Consider the following 21,794-nt stretch of genomic DNA (forward strand, 5'->3'; position numbering starts at 1 on the left):
CCGAAGTGGGTGGTTCACTTGAGGCCAGGAGTTTGAGACCAGCCTGGCCAACATGGTGAAACCCTGTCTCTACTAAAAATACAAACATTAGCTGGGCATGGTGTCGTGCACTGTACTCCCAGCTACTCTGGAGGCAGAGGTGGGAGAATTGCTTGAACCTGGGAGGCAGAGGTTGTAGTGAGCCGAGATAGCACCATTGTACTCCAGCCTGGGCGACAGAGTAGACCCTGTCTCAAAAAAAAAGAAAAAAAGAAATGTGACATCTGAAGTCATTCAAATCTGAGTACAAATCCTGGCTTATCACTGACTAGCTATGTAACCTCAGCTAAGCTTCAAGCCTCTTATCCTTAAATCAGGTTTTAATGATAGCACCTATCTCCTGCGGGTAAGAATTAAATGCAATATACAGGAAGCATTAGATGCCTGGAACATTTTAAGTGCATTATAAACATCAGAGATGAGAAATTAATGGTGATGAGAAATAAATGATCTCCTAGGAACCTTGCAGCAAATGCAGTGGCTCCCCATCTCATTGATGAGAAAACGCTGATTTGTTGAGGCTGAGGAAACTTCCCTAGGTAATCCAGCCAGCCTGGAACACAGGCATCCTGATTCCAGGACTGCATCGCTATTGTGTTGTCATGGAGACAGATTTGCTTGGATGTGTTAGGTTGTTTCACACCTTTATAATTCACTGGGGCCAGGTTGGGGGGCTGAGATGGATTCTGAAACAGAAAAGTAATTGCTTTATAGATTAAACTTTTCTGGGTAATGTTTGGGAAGTTTCTCTGGCCAGTTAAAATTATGCTGAAGATGACAGTTCCTGGTTTGTACAATTATTTTCCCACTGAAGTAGGCATAAGAGAGCAACTACAGGAGTTCCCAAAGTCATTATTTAAAGTGATTAGTCAGAAATATTTTTGGCTGCATGAGCTAATTGGTGAAAGATTACAAAGGATCAAAGGGATCTTTTGCAAACACATCTGGAATAATCCTTCCCTGTTAGATGCTGGTGCAGTCTTTAGTAGAAAGAAGCATCTGGGCACCACTCCCTCCGCCTTCCTGTGATACAAACCCTGCATAGGTCTGAGGTGTCATCGGGGACGTGCTGGTCGAGTGCATTATGATCGCAAGCATTATGATCCAGAGTTAGAGCTTGGCCCTGCCACTTGCTGTCTGCGTGTCTTTGGGCAATTGCCTTAACTTCTCTGTGTTATGATAATCATTGCATCAACCTCATGGAGCTACTGTGAGGACTAACAGGCTCTATCATGCACATGCAGCCCCAGTACAATGCCGGGCACATGGGCATTATCGATCAGTGTCAGCTACTTACGTGTCCATCTCTGCTACTGTACAAGCCAGCTTCCTTTCTTCACTCCCTGCACATTTTTCTCTTTAGAAAAGATACTCGCATGGTACTGGGCAGCAGTGCTGGTGTCTTATCACTCCAGGTCTTCCCGGAAGTACCCACCTTTTGGCCTCCTTGGGTTCTACTCAGATGGCAGCTGAACCTCATCAGGAAACTAATTCCTTTAACATCACAAAAGAAATCAGCACCTCTTGGGCCTGGCATGGTGGCTCACATCTGTAATCCCAGCACTTTGGGAGGCCGAGGTGGGTGGATCACCTGAAGGCAGTAGTTTGAGACTAGCCTGGCCAACACAGTGAAACCCTGTCTCTACTAAAAATACAGAAAATTAACCAGGCGTGGTGGCATGCGCCTGTAGTCCCAGCTACTCGGGAGGCTGAGGCACAAAAATCACTTGACTTGTCACTTCACTTGACTACTGGAAGGCAGAGGCTGCAGTGAGCCGAGATGGCACGACTGCACTCCAGCCTGGGCAGCAGAGTGAGACTGTCTCAAAAATAAAAAAGAGAGAGAGAGAGAAATCAGCACCTCTCAGGTGCTTACTAATCTCCATGTACTGCTTGCTCTCAAACACCTATATAGTCTATTTCAGAGAATTTAAAAGCCCAATGACAGCTAGGCAGGTGTGGTGTCTAGGGTTCAAAAATAGGACAGCGAAGGTGAAAAAGACTAAGATAAAGTGTTCCATATAACTCAGGCATTTTTTCTTCAGTTACAAAAGACCCAGAGATGAGGTCAATGTGTGTTTGTTTTTGCTGTTTGTTTATTGTGGTGGTGTTTTTATTTTTTTTTTGTTTGATTTTGTTTTTTAATCCCCCATTCAGTTGCTTAGTGTCATCTAAAGAAAGCATCAGGGAGATTTTTTTTTTTTCTTTCCCAGTTTCTTTGGACATGAGCTGCTCTCCTCTTTCTTGGCATGGTTGACAGGGTTGAATTGAGGCATATGGATCTCAAAGGAGCCCAGTGATGTGATTCTCCGTCAAATTCTTAACATTTGTTTACCATTTAGCAAAGGCAGGGAATTTCTATTAATAAAAATACTGGTTTACAGGAACAGATTTGCCTTGTCCAGTGGAAGTAAATTAATGTTCTGAAAAAAAAAAATTGAGCAAGACATTTCCTGCTTCTTGGAAGTTCTTCTCTGTTCAGCGTTTTCTTTATATAAGTGTGATTTTTTTCCTTATTTTCCAAGCTAGGTAGCCTCCTGGTAGATGAATTAAGAGTTTACACTCAGGTAGCAAAAAGAAAACATTCATTCCTGGGAAGAGTATAATTTAATAACAAATACTTGTCAAATGCCTATGACGTATCAGGCATGTTCTAGGCTGTGGGGATTCTGCAGTAAACTTATATTCCAGTGAGAGGGCGGTAAATAAGCACACACATCATACATCAGATGGAAATAAGTGGCATGAAATAAATAAAGCAGGTAAGGAGATACTGTTCTACATAAGCAGGCCTTGCCAAGAAAGCAGCGGAACGCAGAAAGAAGTGAGGGAGGGAGCCATGAAGGCAACTGACCTTCGGATAACAGTGGCAGACAGGACAGGTGTGGTGGCTCATTTCTGTAATTCTGACACTTCGGGGGGCTGAGGCAGAAGAATTGCTTGAGCTCAGGAGTTTGAGACAAGCCTGGGCAACATAGTGAGACCCTCATCTCTATTAAAAAAAAAAAAAAGTAGCAGACAGGACAGTCTGACTCCAAATCCACACCTATGAAGTGCTAACGATTCCTACAGCACAGGATTCCTGAGTAGCGAGTGAGAACCACCTAAGAGGAGCTGACACCTGGGTGGGCTCATGACCATCAGTTCCCTCTACTTCCACTTGCTTTCCCCCTGATTTATTCCTGATGGGAGAGGGGGGTTCTTACCTGGTCGAACATCACTCTGGACCATGTGCTCCGAATATAGATTTAAAAGCAATTGCAAATGCCAATGGCCTTCTCCACCTTGCCCCATATTCTTACTCAATGTCAATTCATGTTGAATTTTCTCATTCCGAAATTGTGTTGCCTTATAAATTACTCCAGCCTGTTCGTGTCTTTGTCATGGATATTCTCTAATTGCAGATGTACCCATGTCTAACCTACTTTTTTTCCCTCCTCTTGCCTCTGTCCTCTGTGGCATTCCCCACCTCAGTGTCATCCATAAATTTTGTGACACTTGCTCATAAGTCATCAGCCAGGGTACTGAATTAGATCAATGTGATGGCGGATTGTTAGGACACTCTCTGAAACACCTTCCCATGGCTGGGCTTAACACCCCTATAGTGTGTGATTTCTGATCATTTTCAGCTTTCTTTGGACTAATAGTGAACATAAAATCCCAAGACACTGGGTATTCAGCTCAATCCGCCCCCTACCCCATCCCTTTATGTTCTTAACTACAACAACAGTATTACAATCTTTGAGATAATCTCATGAACTTGTCTGTGATCATTTAAATGCAAACTGTCCTTTGTTTATTTATCCCTGGTTTTCTGGACCCTCAATTTTACTTTCCTAATAGTTATTCCCAATGTTTCAAGCTGAAAATTGCATATCTCATACACTAATTTTTCACTACCCGTTCCTTCTGTTTTCTCTCTGCATCACTATCACATGTTGTTGGCCTCGTTCCAGTCTTCTGACATCCCCCTGAGTGCAAGGTAATTTTTCAGAAATAATGATTCATTTTTACTGCACCATTGTTCAGTAAGCATATTAGTCAAATTCTATTCCCCAGGGCCATGTGTCATCTGGAGCAGCTGATTTATGCATGCTCATGTTTGCCAAATATTCCTTCATCTATTTTTTTGTCCAAGCTTATCTGTGTGGGGTTTATATAATTCTCCAAATTTCACTTATTATAAAGCTATCTGAAAGTAGTTTAGCATTGCAGGGTTTTAACATTTTTATTTTAGTGTTTGCCTCTTTTACTTGTAAATCTGTGTTCCTTCAAGCTTCTTGGCTTACTTTTTTTTTATGACTCAGATTGAGCTTACAGATTTTTAAGTGATTGCTAAGTGTTAAGTCGTTCTGTTTCGGCTCATGTGTATTTTTTTCTGCTGAGCTTAATTGAAACAGTTCGTTTTCTTGGCCTTGTATTGATCTTGTCTCAAGTCAGAACTATTCAGTGATCCTAAGAATTTGACACACAACTGAATAGATCCCTGCTTTTTCCATTTGATATAAGTGGTTAGAATCTACACTAAAAGAATCATGAACTCTAAATCTCTTTTAGAAAAAATAAATATATGAAATGTGCTGATTATATCAGCTTCTTAGAAACTACCAAGTGTGTCATCTTCCAAAAGCATGGAACTTTCCACTATGTGAATAGTTTGGCACTAATTGTTCACACTTTTCCTTAGATAAATAATTTTTTTCAGCCCAACCTCTTTTTTTTGACATGACCGTGCCAAGTCAGTGTGGTTTTAGAGAGCCATTTGCTGAAGTTGATTCAGTTGCTAATGGTATCCTAACTTGGTTGTTACCTCCACCCACTCACTAGAGGATCCTGAAATCACAGAATGCATTCCTGCCATTTCTTTCTTTTGTTTTTGGTTTTTTTTTTTTTTTTTTTTTTTTGATAGAGTCTTGCTGTGTCACCCATGCTGGAGTCTCAGCTCACTACAATCTCCACCGCCCAGGTTCAAGGGATTCTTCTGCCTCAGCCTCCCAGGTAACTGGGATTACAGTCAAGTGCCACCATACCTGACTAATTTTTGTATTTTTAGAAGAGACAGGGTTTCATCATGTTGGCAAGGCTAGTCTTGAGCTCCTGACCTCAAGTGATCTGCCCGTCTCAGCCTCGCAAAGTGCTGGGATTATAGGCGTCAGCCACCATTCCCAGCCCTCCTGCCATTTATTTTTAGAATCGAATCCAGTGCCCTTATTTTACTAAAGACAGATGTTTGACCCCAATAAGTAAGGATACTTAAATCAGCACTGTGTCAATGTCTACAGAGTCTGTAGCTCTATTTATAATAATAGCAGGGCTTTTTTTTTTTTTTTTTTTTTTTTTTTGAGACGGAGCTTTGTTTATTGCCCAGGCTGGAGTGCGGTGGTACAATATTGGCTCACTGCAACGTCCACCTCCTGAGTTCAAGCAATTCTTCTGCCTCAGCCTCTCAGGTAGCTGGGATTACAGGCATCTATCACCATGCCCAGCTAATTTTTTGTATTTTTAGTAGAGACGGGGTTTCACCATGTCAGCCAGGCTAATAACACTTATTTTTAACAAGCTTTTTTACAAGGTGGCATGGCACTTGGCTTTGAGGTTGAGTTGGAGCACACTCAAGTAAAGCCTCACTATCTTTTCTTGGGGGGCAGGGACAGGGTCTCACTCTGTCACCCAGGCTGGAGTACAGTGGTGGAGTGCAGTGGCCTCAACCACTCGGGCTCAAGCCATCCTTTCTCCTAAACCTCCCGAGTTGCTGGGACTAAAGGTGCCTGCCCCCATGCCCAGCTAATTTTTGTATTTTTTGTAGAGACAGGGTTTTGCCATGTTACCTAGGCTGGTCTTGAACTCCTGAGCTCAAGTAATCTGCCAGCCTCAGACTCGCAAAGTGCTGGGATTACAGGTGTGAGCCACCATGCCGGCCCTCGTTGTCATTTGGAGTTGTTACCAAGAATGGGGTAGTTGCTATGCCATTTTATGTTATTCAGATAGCACTGGATTTGGTATTGATTAGTAGCCTGAGCAAAAACAACTGGAGCAACTGAAAATACTGAGTTTCCAATTCTAACCACATGGCCAAGTCAACCTTTGCCATGGATGCCCCATGCAAGGATAGTAGAAATCCTAATTGCAGCTGGTTACAGAGAAGGAACAGCCTCACTGGGGTCGGCTCCCTCAGCAGATTACAAGAAGCCATTGTCCCTGTCCTCCAAAAGCTGACTTTGAAAATATGAAGCAAGCAATATCTTTGATAGTGTGGGTTTTGGGTAACAGCAGTCCTGGTATTTAGAGACTTGTGTATACATACATGTTAAGGAGATCATTTTAAGGAGATCAGAGCAGGCAGTAAACAAGTTAAAACAAAAACATTTTCTGCAACTGAATATTCATATGAATCATATGCTCACATTATCCTAGAGAAATTTCAAAGCTCAAATCTTTTCAAAGTCCTAAAATTCTTACACAAACAGTCATTTAAAGGAGAAACTAAAAAAAATTAGCTGGGCATGGTGGCACATGCCTGTAGTCCCGGCTACTGGGAAGGCTGAGGTGGGAGGATTGCTTGAGCCCCGGGAGGTTGAGGCTGCATTGAGACGAGATCACACCACTGCACTCCAAGCTGGACGACAGAGTGAGACCCTGTCTCAAAAAATAAACTAATATAAAAAAGAGAAACTAAAGGACATCTGAGCATTTTTATCAGTCCAAACATAACTCAGTAGGTAAATATCTATATACTTCACTATTCTTTTTATAAGTGAGAAGGTCTGGACCCTGGCCTCGAGCATCCCTCAGCTCCATTTGGCAGGGGACCCATGTGGCCCCTTTGGTGCCAGAAAGAGCCCTTGACTGGTATGGTTGCCGTAAAGCACACTGAGCTCCTTTTATTGTAGCAGGGTGATTACACAGCTGATCTGATTTTATCCAGAAAATTTAACCTAAAGGAAAAAACAAAAACAAACCTTTAAAACACATTCAGCCCTTGGAACTGACTTCAATTTCAGTGGGACCAAGTTGATTTAGTCTTCTTTCTGGATCCCCTTCAACTCGTCAGATCTCCTGGACTTGGCCAGGGAAGACTGTCTGTGCATGACTGTTAATCGGCCATTCAGCTTGTTCCCTCTGATTACTTCCAGAAGTTACAGAACATGTTGTCCCTATTGAGGGTGTTCAGTTACCTTTTATATTTTTCTCCCCAAAAGCACTCTTGTTCCAGCATGTTCATGTTTAGCCTTTCCTGGCCATGAAAATAATGAGACTGGACACTAATGGCTGCTGCATTTCGAATTTTTGTGCAGCATCCCCAGTGACCTAAACACCTGTGAGTTTGAAGGCTCTTTCAATCACAGCTTTTGAATAACAGATGAATCAAGTGAGACTCAGGCTACATGGGGAAGAGTTTTTAACCAAATTCATGCCATGATACTAGGTTTAAGCAATCTAACAGAGCAAGTGGATTGACTCTGACTTTTTCAAATGTAGGGCTTCTTCAGATTAATTGTACCTGAAGTGCAACAGAGTGGTTTTTCAATGATGAACCCTCATGCATTCAAAAAAGCAGGGGTCCTAGTCTCATGCCACTCGTCGTGTTACATGCCTGCCTCCTCCACTAATTTTCCTTGGAGTTAGTGGGAGCCCCAAATGCAGCAAGACTTCACAGGGAAAGCGGTTCTAGGTAGTAGAAGACCCTGTTGCCAGAAGGCATTTTTCTATGGCTGCTGATCCTGGCTCTTAACCTGAAAGAAGAGGGTCTTGCCCAACTGTTCTGTAGGCAGTCTAATGGAAAGGGGTGTAGATAAAACCTGGATGCCATGGTGTCCCATCCACAGGAGCAATCCACATGCCCATCCTTCAAGCCATGTGTGTTTCATGTGCTCCTTTCCTCTGGATTCTGTGCTTGGGAGTGAGTTTGTGATTTTTTTTGTTTTGTTTTGTTTTAATGAGACATATCTAGCCAATGGTTGGCTGAAACCAATTGCTATGTAAATTTCATCACATACTTTATGTCCACTAATCTTTGGTATTCAGAATGAGAGAGAATAATTAGAAAAGCAATTATTGACAGTAGCCAAGGCTCTCTCCCCCAGCCTTAGGATATTCCATTCTCAGAGAGGTACAGATACGACTCACTCAGGTCACTGACCTCCCCACACCGTCTCCTGAAAGGAAGCAAACTAGCTGGACCAGAGTGTGTTTCATGAGGAAGGAGTGCTGCTCACTGAAAGCTGTTCTTTTCTTGTCAGTGACAAAGACATTCTCTTCCTTGACTGTGTTACAGGGTGTGGTTTGGGTAGGCTCCTGTGGAACTCAGGGCACAGCCTAATGACAAATGGGGAAATGGTACAAAGAAGGTGCCCAGGGCTGTCTACCTGTTTGGGGCTCCTGGCAGTACTGAGTCTCACAAGCCTGGCATGAGAGCCCCGTGTTTGATGCAAAGTCACACTAAAGTAAGTGGAGAGATGGAGAGAATGAGAAAATACTAAAGGAACATAAAAAATGAGCACTTTCTGATCCTTTGAAACTACTCATCGTGTATTGCTATAAAAGGAATAAAGCTAATCAATGTTTTCCAAAGAACCTGCATCTAGCCACCTGTTGGTGGAAGAAACCCAATAGCCTTCCTCCCTTCTCCACTCATGAACTAGATTAGACAGAGGGAAGACTAGAACTTGACTTTCAGACAAAACATTGTCAATTAAGAAAGGGTGGACCCAAGGCTATTGTGCACATAGGACTTCAAGGGTGTTGTTTACCATTTCAAAGCATTTATAGGAATGCTTTTAATTCCTTTATGACTTGTTTGGTGTTTGACTCCATGAGAAGCGTCAGATGTTCGTGCAAGTTAGCTGCCTTTTTTGTTTATTAATACATGCGCTTTTATTGTATGTCTTAAGGCAAATTAACTTTGACAGGAAAATTAGTACTCATACCATCCCCACTACCACTCTAAAATGCAAAGAAAACAAACCTAGAGGTGAGCCTTCTCACCTAATGCCATGCCTAGTGGCTCAGGTTATAAAAAAGCAGTGAACAAAAAGGTAGATTTTCCTAAGTAATTAGAAATCATCACTGTTAACACCAAGTCAGAGATATTTGGATTTTGATAAAAACAGAAAATAAAGTCCTGGGGTTGGAGCAGAAATTCTACATCTATGCTAAAATATTTATATCATAGTGTAATAAATGCAATCTGCCATGTCTTTTGTGTTATTTAAATAATAACACAAGATGCATCATTAGGTGTAGAATTGAGAAGAGGAAGAGAACCCAACTAATTATAGAAAAGCAAAGGAGTGGTTTGTCAAGAACATTTTCTGCTTCTTAGTGTAATCAAAGTCTCTTTAGAGGCATTGAAAGCATTCATTTAAGGAAGCTGTGTCACATCAGTATTTGCAAAACTCTTTATGACGAAGCAATATGGAAATGGAAGCACCAAACCAGGGACGCAGAGGCTCTGAGATCTGGTCCAGAGCTGGTAAATCAGTACTGCCAAAATCATTTTTTTGTAACATGCTTTCATGGAACACACTGTGTTCTAGGATAAAGGTCAGGGAGGAAGAGGAAACTTTTTCAGGTCAGCAGTTGCTGGTGATCTAGGCACCATTCCTAGACACATTTCTAGATATTTTATTGGGACGATTTTTATAAGAGTCCTTAGGGAATGACTTTGACTGTGTGTGGTCTTTGTATAAGAGTCCCCTCTTGAAGAAGATATGGAGTGAGAATCTGTTCATTCGCACTGCGAGGTAGGTGACTTTGGGCACTGGAAGAAATCGTTAGGCATTTCCCATGGGATTTCCACTAAGAGACTGACCTGAGAATATGGGAGGTGTATTCACAGATGGAGAGCATTGTGTTTATGTAGAAATGGTCTTAGTGTCTACCCAGTTCTTCCTGGAAAACCAGGCAACCTTGTTACATGGAATAATGAACAAAACAATGGCAAAGCAGCTCCAGGGTACTGTAAAATGCTTATTAAAAACAGGTAGGAAGACTTGGGGGCAGGAGCAGGTAATTAACCCACAAGGCTTCTATCAGTGTGGTCCCTGAATACCTCTTGGAAGTACTGACGTTGACTAAGTCCAATCTTTGGTATTTGAACTTCCCCATTGGTAAAATGGGGGTGATGGTGCTTTTATCAGTAGTTATCAGGTGTCATATCAAACGTAGACATACAGTTAGTCCCAGCCCGACATGCTCATAAACCGTGCCAATAGATGAATGAGAAGTAATTCATCTCTTGAATTACTATGAATGAGGAAGTGAAAGAGAGATGGCATAAAGGCAGGGAATTTACTAGGAAGTACATGGCATATGTAAGGTGCTGGCTATAGAACCAAGAAACCCAACTCATTTCCCTGGCTGTCATCCTTCCACATCTTATTCCCATCTGTAACAATGAATTGTAATGATTTTTATAATTGATAATAACATTTACCTCTAGAACATTAATGCAGAGTTTTAAAGTACTCACTAACAGAATAGAATGATAAAATCTAGCCAAGAAAGATAATGTATGTTCAATTTCATTACAACATAATGAGCCAATTTGTTTTGTTGGATTGATTTCTCATGTACTCTTGCAGGTAAGCACAGTGAAATAAAGTTTGCTATTCTTGATGGAGGGGAGAGATTTCATTTGTGACAACATCAAAATGTAGGTTTTGTGTCATGGAAATAATACCATTTCAAGGAGAAAGATAATGACTATGGTAAAATTTGCAAAAAGGACTAAAAGAGTCATGGCTTAAGCATCCAAAACAACAAAGCCTGGTCTCCGTGGTTTACGGGGTCTAAGTAACCTAATTAAACAGACTTAGTTTGTAATGGAAACAGCAATATTGGTGAGTCTCATATGACTTTGATTACATCCTTTGTGTTCCTTAAAAAAGTCTAAACCTTTAAATTATGATGCAGAGAGAAAACATTGGTGCTATTTCTCCTCTCTCTCCTTATAGCAAAGAGGATTCATAATTATTCCCTGCAAAATGACAAACATCTCCCATCAGCTTCATGACTTAATAGAAAAACATTTAACGCTACCGGTTTCTTTGTACCCATGAGCAGTCATTTCTTTCTGTTGTAATTGTTTTACAGGTCCTCACTCGATGATTTTTACAACAAGGCTGTTAAGACAGGTCAACCATTACTATGGGCAAGGATGTCGAGGTCCCCAGACATAGCAGCCTGGACAATGTATATGGCTGAATAGAAATGAGAAAGAGCACAAATCATTGACTCTTCATTTGGTACTCTCTTGAATAGACAGTCGAGATATTTCTCATGAAAATATTTACATCCTCTCCCAAAGACAAATAGGTTATGTTTTATACCAAGTGACCAAAATACAGGCCTAGAATTCTTATGTTTTTTTAGAGACAGGGTGTTGCTCTGTTACCCAGACTAGAGTACAGTGGTGTGACCATAGCTCTTTGCAACCTCAAACTCCTGGGTTTAAGTGATCCTCCCACTTCAGCCTTCTGAATAGCTGGGACTACAAGCATGCCCTCAATGCTTGGCTAATTTTTTGTTATTTTTTCTTTTCAGAGACAAGGTCTTGCTATGTTGCCCAGGCTGCTCTGGATCTCCTAGGCTCAAGAGATCCTCCTGTCTCAGCCTCCCAAAGTGTTGGGATTACAGGTGTGAGCCACTGCACCCCACCACTAATTCCTGCTCTCCTCATATCAACTTATGACATTCAGGGTTGGAGATGGGCCCCTGCCCAGAAACATATGCCCTTGAAAAGAGGATTCACAGAGACCCTTTAAGAACCAAACCAACAAAGCCGTGAAGGTCATGCTGGAATAATTCGCAGTGAAATTGCTATTTCTGAGGTGCACTTGTTCAGCCTGTCCTGCCCCCTTTTGCTTGGGGTAACTGGGCCCTAGGCTTTTCCTGAGAACCATCCCTTTCTGATGGGTCATATTATGAAAGTCTTCCACAAGTCTTACTTGGATACACTGTGAAGTAGGCTGTGACTGTCAGTGCTCATGCTTTTGGTGTGTCCACTCCCATCTATCTCTGCCCACCCTCACTGCCCTGGCACCTTGATGTGTCAGTTGGCTTCCAGGGCATGGGCAGAGGTTCTCAAACGCTAGCATGCACTGGAATTGCCTGGAGAGTTTGTCAACAACACAGATGCTTGGCACCCCTCTCTCACATCAAGCAGTCATCCCTAGCACTACTGATATTTTGGACCAGATAATTCTTGGTTGTGGGGGCTGTCCTGGGTATTGTAGGATGTTTAGCATCATCCCTGTCCTCTACCCACTACATGCCAGGAGCACCCTCCCAAATTGTGGCAATCAAAAATGTCTTCAGGCTGGGTGCGGTGTTTCATGCCTGTAATCCCAGCACTTTTGGGAGGCCGAGGCGGGCAGATCACTCCAGGACAGGAGTTCGAGACCAGTCTGGTCAACACAGTGAAACCCCATCCCTACCAAAAGGTACAAAAATTAGCCAGGTGTGATGGCATGTGCCTGTAGTACCAGCTACTCAGGAGGCTGAGGCAGGAGAATTGCTTGAACCTGGGAGGCAGAGGTTGCAGTGAGCTGAGAACACACCACTGCACTCCAGCCTGGGTGACAGCGGGAGACTCCATCTCAAATAAAAAGTCTCCAGATATTGTCAGATGTCTCTTGGGGATAAAATTGCCCCTCATTGAGAATGACTGTCTTAGTGATTCTAATTCCTAAAGGGAGAATAGGGCCCAGGATTCTATTTTTAACAAGCTCCTCGGACAAATCTGGTTCCTTTGTAGGCAAATCTGCTTCCTTTGTATGTTCTATTGGACCTCTGTTCGTTTTCAAGATCCTGTGTGCCTCAGTCCCTGCTTCTATGGCTGCCTAGAGGATTTACAGCAGTCTTAAAAGGTAAAGCTCACTTATTCTCAGGCCAGGCCCACTGTGCTGTCCAGAAGGCAATTAACCAAATAAACAAAATCATGCCATGTGTTGGTATGTGGCCCTGTCTCTGCATCTAGGGACCATATGTGCTTAACAATGGGGTCCTTTTGGAGGTAATGTCTCTGCTGTTGTGTAACCCCAGGAAAACAATATATGGGCTCCCCTGACGGGATCTTTGCACCCAAATGGGGACAGAGTGTCAGCCTGGCAGGCTCCCGGAAGAGGAAACATTTGGAACAGATGATGCTGGCAGCAACTTCCTGGGCAGCCTGCCATATTCCTTGAGGGAAGGCTGAACCTGAATTCACCCTCAGGTGAGGCAGCCTTTAGCGGAAACCCATCACCCTGCTGCCCCGCAGGAGCTGAGCACTAGCAAAGTATGGTCTCTGATGTCTTTGTTTCTAGCATGATGATTTGAATGCTCTCAGGAATTCTGTTTAGTCTGTCTCCTGTGGTTGGAACTTCCTCTCCAAATGGTCACATAGGGGATGTTATTTTCCAACTGGCATGAGGAGAATTTCCTATGGGGACTGTCAAAATGCAGTGCTCTGGATGAGCTGCTCCATTCAAGAGGGAATGGCCTTTTGCAAGGTCTTTCTGGAAAGCAAACATTTTGTAGCTGATGGTCTTGTGTCACCAGGTGCTTTCTTTCTTTCTTTTTTTTTTTTTCATTTTATTTATTTATTTGGGACGGAGTCTATCTTGGCTCACTACAACCTCCACCTCCCAGATTCAAGTGATTCTCCTGCCTCTGTCTCCCGAGTAGCTGGGACTACAGTGCATGCCACCACGCCCGGCTAATTTTTGTATTTTTAGTAGAGATGGGGCTTTACCGTATTGACCAGGCTGGTCTCAAACTCCTGACCTCAGGTGATCTGCCTGCCTTGGCCCCACCAAGGCGTGGGATTATATGCGTGAGCCACCGTGCCCAGCTACCTGCTGCTTTCATGAAGGGAACACTCAATATATTGTGGTAGTATTTGTGTTCTTGGTCCATCCGTTTCTTAAGAACTTAAACCATTGCACAGTTGTATTTAGAAATAATGTCGTCCTTGTTTCTCATTGCAAGACTGAATAGATGCTTGGGGTGTCAGCTTTTGTCTTGTATATTTCTTACAGCTGCACCAGAGCCTGTTAACTCATTTCTCGCAGAAAGAACAACAGAAGTAGCAAGTGGTTTCCAGTCCTCAAAGAGGCCACGCTGTGTTCCCTAAACATTCCTCTAGAGAGAGAAATAAATACATCACCAGGATGTTGTTGCGATAGAACAAAGAGCAACAACACCCGAGCCTGAAGAGCTTGTCCTAAGATCTCTCTTAGAACTCTGATCAGCAACTATGATCCAATGTCAAGAAAAATGAAGTGCAGAAATTGTGGCTTACCAGCAGCTTGGTTCAAACGTATTACAAACGTGGGGCATTTCACTCTCACATTGAATCCTTGTTCACAGTTTACACGATTATGAGTTCATCCACCTCCCTTTACATTCACCCCAGGCTTATATGTTTACATGGTGGAGAAGCATCAGAGCAGAAAAAACATAATAACTAGTTTCAAGCTGAAATCATTTATACCAAAAACATTTTGAAAACCAAATATTGTCCCAACTACTGTCTGTTTCTGTGTGTCTCATCCAGGGAGCTGTGGGTATAGAATGAGATGGGTAATGGCTGAGCCATCGAATTTCAAGATTATTAGGGGTCTTAGAGATTGTCCAATCCAAGCGTCTCACTTTATAGATGAGAGGAATGCAGCCCTGGAAAATAAGTGGTTTACTTAAGAGAATGCAGTGAGCTGGTGCAGGAAAAGAACAGGTGGCCTCTTCTTTTCTGACTGTTTTCTGCTAATCACAGAATTCTGTTGTCCATAAAGTGTTCTTTCCCCACCTCATGTCCATAGCACTTCCTGCTAGACAAAGTGGTGGGGGGAAGAAACCTCTCAGCTGAGTTTAACTTACTGGAAGCAAGAAAGTATGAGACTAAAGCAGTGTGTCTGTGTGTGCATTTGGCTCACTGCAACCTCTGCCTCCCCAGGCTCAAGCCATCCTCCCACCTCAGCCTCCTGAGTAGCTGGGACCATAGGCACACACCATCACACCGGCTAATTTTTTGTATTTTTTTGTAGAGACGGGATTTTACCATGTTGGCCAGGCTGGTCTCAAACCCCTGAGGTCAAGCAATACCTCCTGCCTAAGCCTCCCAAGGTGCTGGGATTACAGGTGTGAGTCACTGTGCCTGGCCTCATTTTACAATTTTAATTCCCTGTCCCCCCTCCATTTTTCTGGAGCATTTTAAAGCAAATTCTAAACACTATGTAATTTGACCCTGAAATACTTAAACAAAAATTATGGTTTTAACTGGCTGCATAGTCTTGTCTTTGGTATGCCATAGTCAATGAAACTATCCCCTAGACATAGGGACATTTACTTAGATACATGCTTAAGTTTAAGTTTTCACTATCCTAAATAATTTGTGATGAACATTCTTTAATAAAAATGTTACTTTTTTTACTACTTTTTTTACTCTGAATTCTTAGAAGTAAAATTACTGATTCAAAGTAAGAAATTTTAAAAATATTTGATACATATGCCAAATTGCTTTCTAAAAGTTTTATACTGCTACTCTCAGCTTTTATGAAGTGTTTCACTTAAGATCTTTATATGCAATGGATGTTATCATTACTGATTTGATACATGAAAATATAATCTCAGTATTCTTTAATTATAATGTTGCACTTCTTTATAAATAAGGATGAACAATTTTCTTATGTTTAATTTGTCATATATATTTCTTCAATATTAGTCATTTTTGGTGACTTTTTTGGGTGACTTTTGTATACCTTTTATATGTTAAAGATAATCTTTGATTACATATGTTGCAATTATTTTTTCTATTATCATTAGTCTTTTTTACTTATGATTCTTTCTGTATATTTTAAAGCAGTACTTAAAAATAATCTTAAGGAATGTTTGGGAAAGTAGAGAGCACAACTCTATAATCAAATTGCTCTAACACAGCTGTTATTTGCTAGGCTTGTATGTGAAGGCAAACATTTTTACATAATTGCAATCACTTTAGAATACTTTTTGATGGAGAAAGTATTTAATTTTTACTTGGTTAAACATATCAAACTTGTTCCTTTAAATGGTAGAAAGTGTGAAAGTTTTTTTTCCATATTGAGGTCTGAAAAGTATTCACCTACATTTTTTCTAGTCTCTGTAGCATTTTTGTCCACAGGCCCCATGTTAATGTGTTCTCTGCACCTGTCTTGGAATAGAGAAGCTTTTTCAGGACTGTGTTTGCCCTTGGATGGTGTGTGTTCATTTCCTGTGGCTCTGATTGTCATGCATCTGGGAACCAGGCAAATGCTGTCTCTGGCCCACAAATGCAGAGTAAGTTCAGCCCAGCCTTACCTGCACTGTGTAATAAGTTCTTTCCAGTGTGGCTCTATCCTACTATGATGGTAGCTTGTACACCTCCTCCTGACTCTCTCATACTCTGGGAGCTCACAATGTACATGGAGCTGTCAAACGCCATGCTTGCTCTGTTCCCAGGGTCTCCCTGCATCTGTCCCTGCCAATAGAGCTTCATGTTTTACTGGGTAGACTGTTTCTTCCAGGATGCAGTGTGCCACCAATATCTCTTCTCTTCTAGACTTTTGTTCTCATTTCCTAGGCATTGCAGTCTCTACATGAATGTAGAAATATGTGAATATAAAGCAGTAGCTTGGTTGCCTTAAAAATCAGCACCCACATTACCCAGTTTTTCTGTTGCAATGGCCTCTAGGTCTCTGGACTAGGGAAATTTAGAAGTACCTTGTCTCCTCAACTATGCTGCCATCCCCACTGCCTGCTCCTGCTCCACAGATTCTGTCCTCCTGTCTCTGAAGTTAATGCCTGGGGGAAGGTAGCTATTGTGTTTCCCAGTCCAGCTCCAGTGCCCTTATCTCCTAGATTGTGTCAGTTCAGTGCCTAAGTTTTGGTTTTCTAAGTTTTCTCGTGTTGTTTTCTGTGTGTGTGTGTGTGTGTGTGTATGTGCACGTGTGTGTGTGTTGGTGAGGACTCTTAAGCTGTAACTGCCAATAAGCCAGCAAGACCAGAATGGTTCATGAACTGAAAACTCCAGACATCCCTGTATCTTAGAACCATATCAATATGCATTCTCTCTGTATCGGGCTGTTCTGCTTTCCTCTGTGATGGCTTTTTTTTATGGGTAGGCTCTTACCACCAACCAGACATGTGTCGTCTCAGCTCTGATTGATCTGATGTTTGAGTCACATGTCCATCCCAGAGCCAATACCTTTGGCCATGGATGTCCTAATTGACTAGGTTTGATCATATGCTTCTCCCAGCTAGTCCCCACCTTCCAGGGAGATGATGCCAGGGTAGGTAAACTTAGCCAGTTTGTTTAGGCCAACTTTGGTCAATGATCTGTTCTCATTAGTTGCTGTCTAGGCTATATGGTAGTACCCCCTTATCCACAGGGAATGTGTTCTAAGACCCTCAGTGAATACCTGAAACCACCATAGTATTGAACCCTGTATACACTGTTTTCTCCTACATGTACATAACTGTGATGAAGCTTAATTAATAAATTAGGCACAGGAAGAGATTAACAATGCTATAAAATAATTACAGCAATATATTGTAATAATTATGCAAATGTGGTCTCTCGCAAAATGTCTTATTGTACAGTACTCATCCTTCTACGTGTGATAATATGAAGTGATAAAATGCCCACATGAGATGAAGAGAGGTGAATGACACAGCATTGTGACATAGCATATGGCTACTATTGAACTGTAACTTACGAATTGTTTCTGGAATTTTCTACTTAATAATTTGAAGCTACAGTTGACCACATGTAACTGAAACTGCGGAAAGCAAAACTATGGATAAGGGAGGACTATGTATTTCTTAAACATTTTGGCTGTCATCTCTGGATGACCCCCAGTGATTGACAGTTCTTCCAACTGGCAAATGAGCAGTTTTCAAAGGGAAAATACACTTAGCGGACACAAAGGGTTAGGCAACGACCTGCATGTTATTATGAAGAATTTTAGGAGACAGACTGGAAAACACTTAAACATGGGCAATCCTGAATTCTGAGTATTAAATAAACTTAGAAAACATTAACCTGGCACATACTAAGCTCAAAAATATTAGTTTGTGGGTGAATAAAGAAAAAGTAAACTTTATTAAACCATAAACATCACCTAATTGCTGGTGGCATTTTGCCTTTGTAATAGAACTAGAATTCCTGTAATTCTTCCCTTATTTATTGGAGAAGATACTGAATCTGTCAGGGAGGAGGCAACTTTCACAAAGTCATTGTCCTCACAAAGTCCAGTAGATGACAGCCCTTGTAGCCCCCTTTCCGCTGCTGAGGCTGACTATTGCACTGTCCACCTGTAATTTGGATGTGTATGAGCTTCAACACCCATGCAGTGAGGCTGCAAAGTTCAGGCTTTTGCTGAGCGAAGGTGACAATGCCAAAGAATGTAAAGAGAAACACTGGAAATGTACAGAAGAGTCAAAGCATTTCCTATGCATGAATGAACTGCTTGAAAGGAGGCTGGAGCCTGCCCTCCAGAACCAGTGGAGCCAAGAAGTGCCCTGGGGCTAAGAATCGTAATAACAGAGTCAGCACCAGAAGTCAGCACCAGGCTCATAGAGACTAATTCTGGGTGTGGGGGATTCATGCAAACTCACTCTCAAAAGGATTTTGAAGCCATCATATAGGGAGCACCACACCACATTATGAAAGTGCTGTACAGCTAAGCAGATAAATTCCTAAAATAGAAGAAAGTCAGTTATAATGAATAAATAATCCTTGTCTTAGAAAAATAGCTTATACCTTGAATCTGCTAGTTCACTGAACATGTAGAACATAAAACAATATCTGTTCATGGAAATTCATATGTTTATAAATGTGAATTGAAGAAAGTGACGTTGGTGCTGAGAACATAAAACTGAATATTTTAGTTCCTAATAGTATATTTCAGTTGTAAGTAATGTTTATACACACAAGCTTGGGTCAGGTTTTGTTCTCATTTTTTGGGGGGGGAGGGGGCGGGGAAGAGTCTAAAACCTTATTTGATCCAGCATATATTTAGCCTCTTATGTATTCCTCACCCTTCATTTAGGTTTCATTTCTATTGCTTTAGCATGATGATTGTGTCTCTTACAAAGAGGAATTAGCTCTATAATTTTATAAACATCATGAGCCTTCTTTGGAGCCAGCTGCTGGAGATTCAAAGATTTTAAGACAGAGTTTCTACCATTAAGGTCCTCACAATGTAACAGAAAAGGTCGAAGGAATTCACAACTGATAAGTTACAGAGATTACAAAAGTTCAAGAGGAAAGAGAATAATTTTACCATCAGCCTGAAGGAAAGGCCCTTAAAAGATGCCTTTAAACTGGATTGTGAAGGCAGAAAGATGGAATAGGGTAATGTTGAGCAGAAAAAAGAATTTCAAGCAGATACTAGATTAGGTGGAAAGGCATTGAGATAGGGTCTATTTGCGTCCAGAGTAGCACAGGGATCTGGAGGGAAAAGCCTCTCATCACTGTTATTGTGAAAAGCTGTGCCTTAGTTCTTACTTATCTTTACCAGCTGGTTGGCCAAGGGTTTTCGTTGGGCTTTAAAATTTCTTCCAAAAAGTAGGCATTCTGATACTAAGTTGCACTTGTTGATTTCCCCACTTTGTGCCAGGGTTTGGTGGCTTGATCAGTTGGTAATTCAGACGTGAGAATTCAAGATTATGAAAATGATTCAGAAGTAGCTATTGTGTCTCATTAAGAGTAACTAGTACTCATCATTTTACATCAACATTTATAAGCTCCTCAAATTGAATTTCTGATATCAACATGAGGATGGACACAGGAATGTGTTCAGGGAGCACTGTGCCATGCCCAGTGATGGGGTTTTGTTTGTTCATATCATTGTTGATTGGAAGACGTTTCCTGCTGAATGTGGCGTATGTTACCTTTATTAAATATTTTTTTTCTTTTCTAGAAAGTCCCCAAAACATACTGTGGATGCTTTTCCTTTAAGCAAAGTCTTCCACACAATGGCTTGCATTTTAAAAAATTGAATGTCAATAACCAAGTGATTATTTTGATTAAATAGTAATTAGATACTAGAAATTTGCAGAGTCCAATTTGCAAATTACCTATTTGCCCATTTTATTAAATTGCAGGGTGGTATTTCCTAAAGATGTGACTGACCTAACAAAGAATTTCATTGTCTTAACCAGCCCAGCCTAGCTTGCCAGTGCCTCCCCATGCCAACCCCCAACACAGCCCTTTCCTGGCCTTCAGAGTGCCCTCCCCGAAAGGGAGATACTGTTTTGGCCACAGGATAACAGGATTGCCTACCTGGCATTGATCCAAGAAGAACCTTCCCTAACTGAGACTGCCTGTAAGCACTTTTGAACCCTCAAGTTGTTAGGTTGGTGCAAAAGTAATTGTGGTTTTTGCTATTTTTTCATCCACTGGCCTGACAGTTCCCTCTATTTGGGGGATGGTGGCCAGTGAACTTTGACTGAGGCACAGAAATATTTCTAAGCTCTGCTGAGGTCAAAATAGAGCTGGTATTCCAGGCAGGAAACCAGGTGTCTTTGAGCTGTTTGGTTAGCTAGATACACACAGAATGCTGTCGCCCACTCTGCAGTGAAGCAGTGTGATCTTGTCACTGTAACCTTCATCTCCCAGGTTCAGGCAATTCTCCTGCCTCAGCCTCCCAAGTAGCTGGGATTTCAGGCGTGCACCACACACTCAGCTAACTTCTGTATTTTCAGTAGAGTCCAAGTTTCATCATGTTGGCCAGGCTGGTCTCAAACTCTTGACCTCAAATGATCTGCCCTCCTCACCCTCCCAAAGTGCTGGGATTACAGGTGTAAGCCTCTGCTCCCAGCCTGGCCAGAGGTTTTAATTAATTTTTTTTTTTAATGTGTGACGAAAGGGGATTATAGCCCACCATGAGTAGTTTGGGGAGTTCTAAATGAGAGTGAAAGAGGAGCATGACACATGTGAGGCCCTGTGGCTGCAAAAGGCTATCTGATGTAGACCACTACTGTTTATCCAATACACAGAACTTTCTGAAAGCTTCCAAATCTAGCACAAATTCCCATCTAAGACTCTAAGACTCCCTCCACAAGGGTAAGTCTTAGATCATGTGTAAACTACAAGAAAGCACCCCCAGATCATGTGAAAATCAGAGGAAAACACCCACTTGGGCAAGCAGACAGAGCTTTTTTTTTTTTGCAAAGAAAGGGTTCCTTCCTCTTGACAGATGCATCTCCTGCTAGCATGCCTCTTGGAAAGCAGAGCAGCAGCTGGATGTTCAGTTCCTCAATTCCTTCAATTCCTCAGCTGGGCATCTTTGTGCAGGACCCAGATGTTTATTTCCCCTAAACCTTGTAGTCTCTTCAGAAACCCAATTCACTTTCTAGAAATTGAGTCTGCCCTGTAGGTAATATTGACTGGTACTAGAAAGAGTATAGGCTTAAAGCATTACAGACCTGTTTTTCATTTCTTGATCTGTCATTTTACTGGTTGTGTTAGAATTGAATGAACTTTAAGAAAAATCATCTAGGCCTTCTTGCTGTGTGAACTTGGGTGTGTGACTTATTTCTCTGAATCTATTTCTTATCTGTAAAATGGAGAAAGTACCACCTTCGTCCTCAGATTTGGAGGTGAGTATTAAATGTGATAGATGCTATGTGTGAAATGGTAGTACAGGTCTCAACAAACATCTGTTACCTTAAGTGACACTTTCTGCCACCTCCACACCTGGGCCTTTGGTTATTTCTAGGACAGGAAACCTCCATTCTTCATCACTAGCCCTTCA

The 21,794-nt window shown here is 41.8% G+C and overlaps 1 protein-coding gene across 2 annotated transcripts in view; it reads left to right on the top strand.

The window, feature by feature from the left end:
* The window catches only part of LNX1 (ligand of numb-protein X 1), a 195,404-nt gene that overhangs the window by 101,875 nt on the left and 71,735 nt on the right, over nt 1-21,794 (top strand). The window lies entirely within an intron of this gene.

This window comes from Theropithecus gelada, chromosome 5 (genome assembly GCF_003255815.1).
Source record: "Theropithecus gelada isolate Dixy chromosome 5, Tgel_1.0, whole genome shotgun sequence".
Lineage (NCBI taxonomy): Eukaryota > Metazoa > Chordata > Mammalia > Primates > Cercopithecidae > Theropithecus > Theropithecus gelada.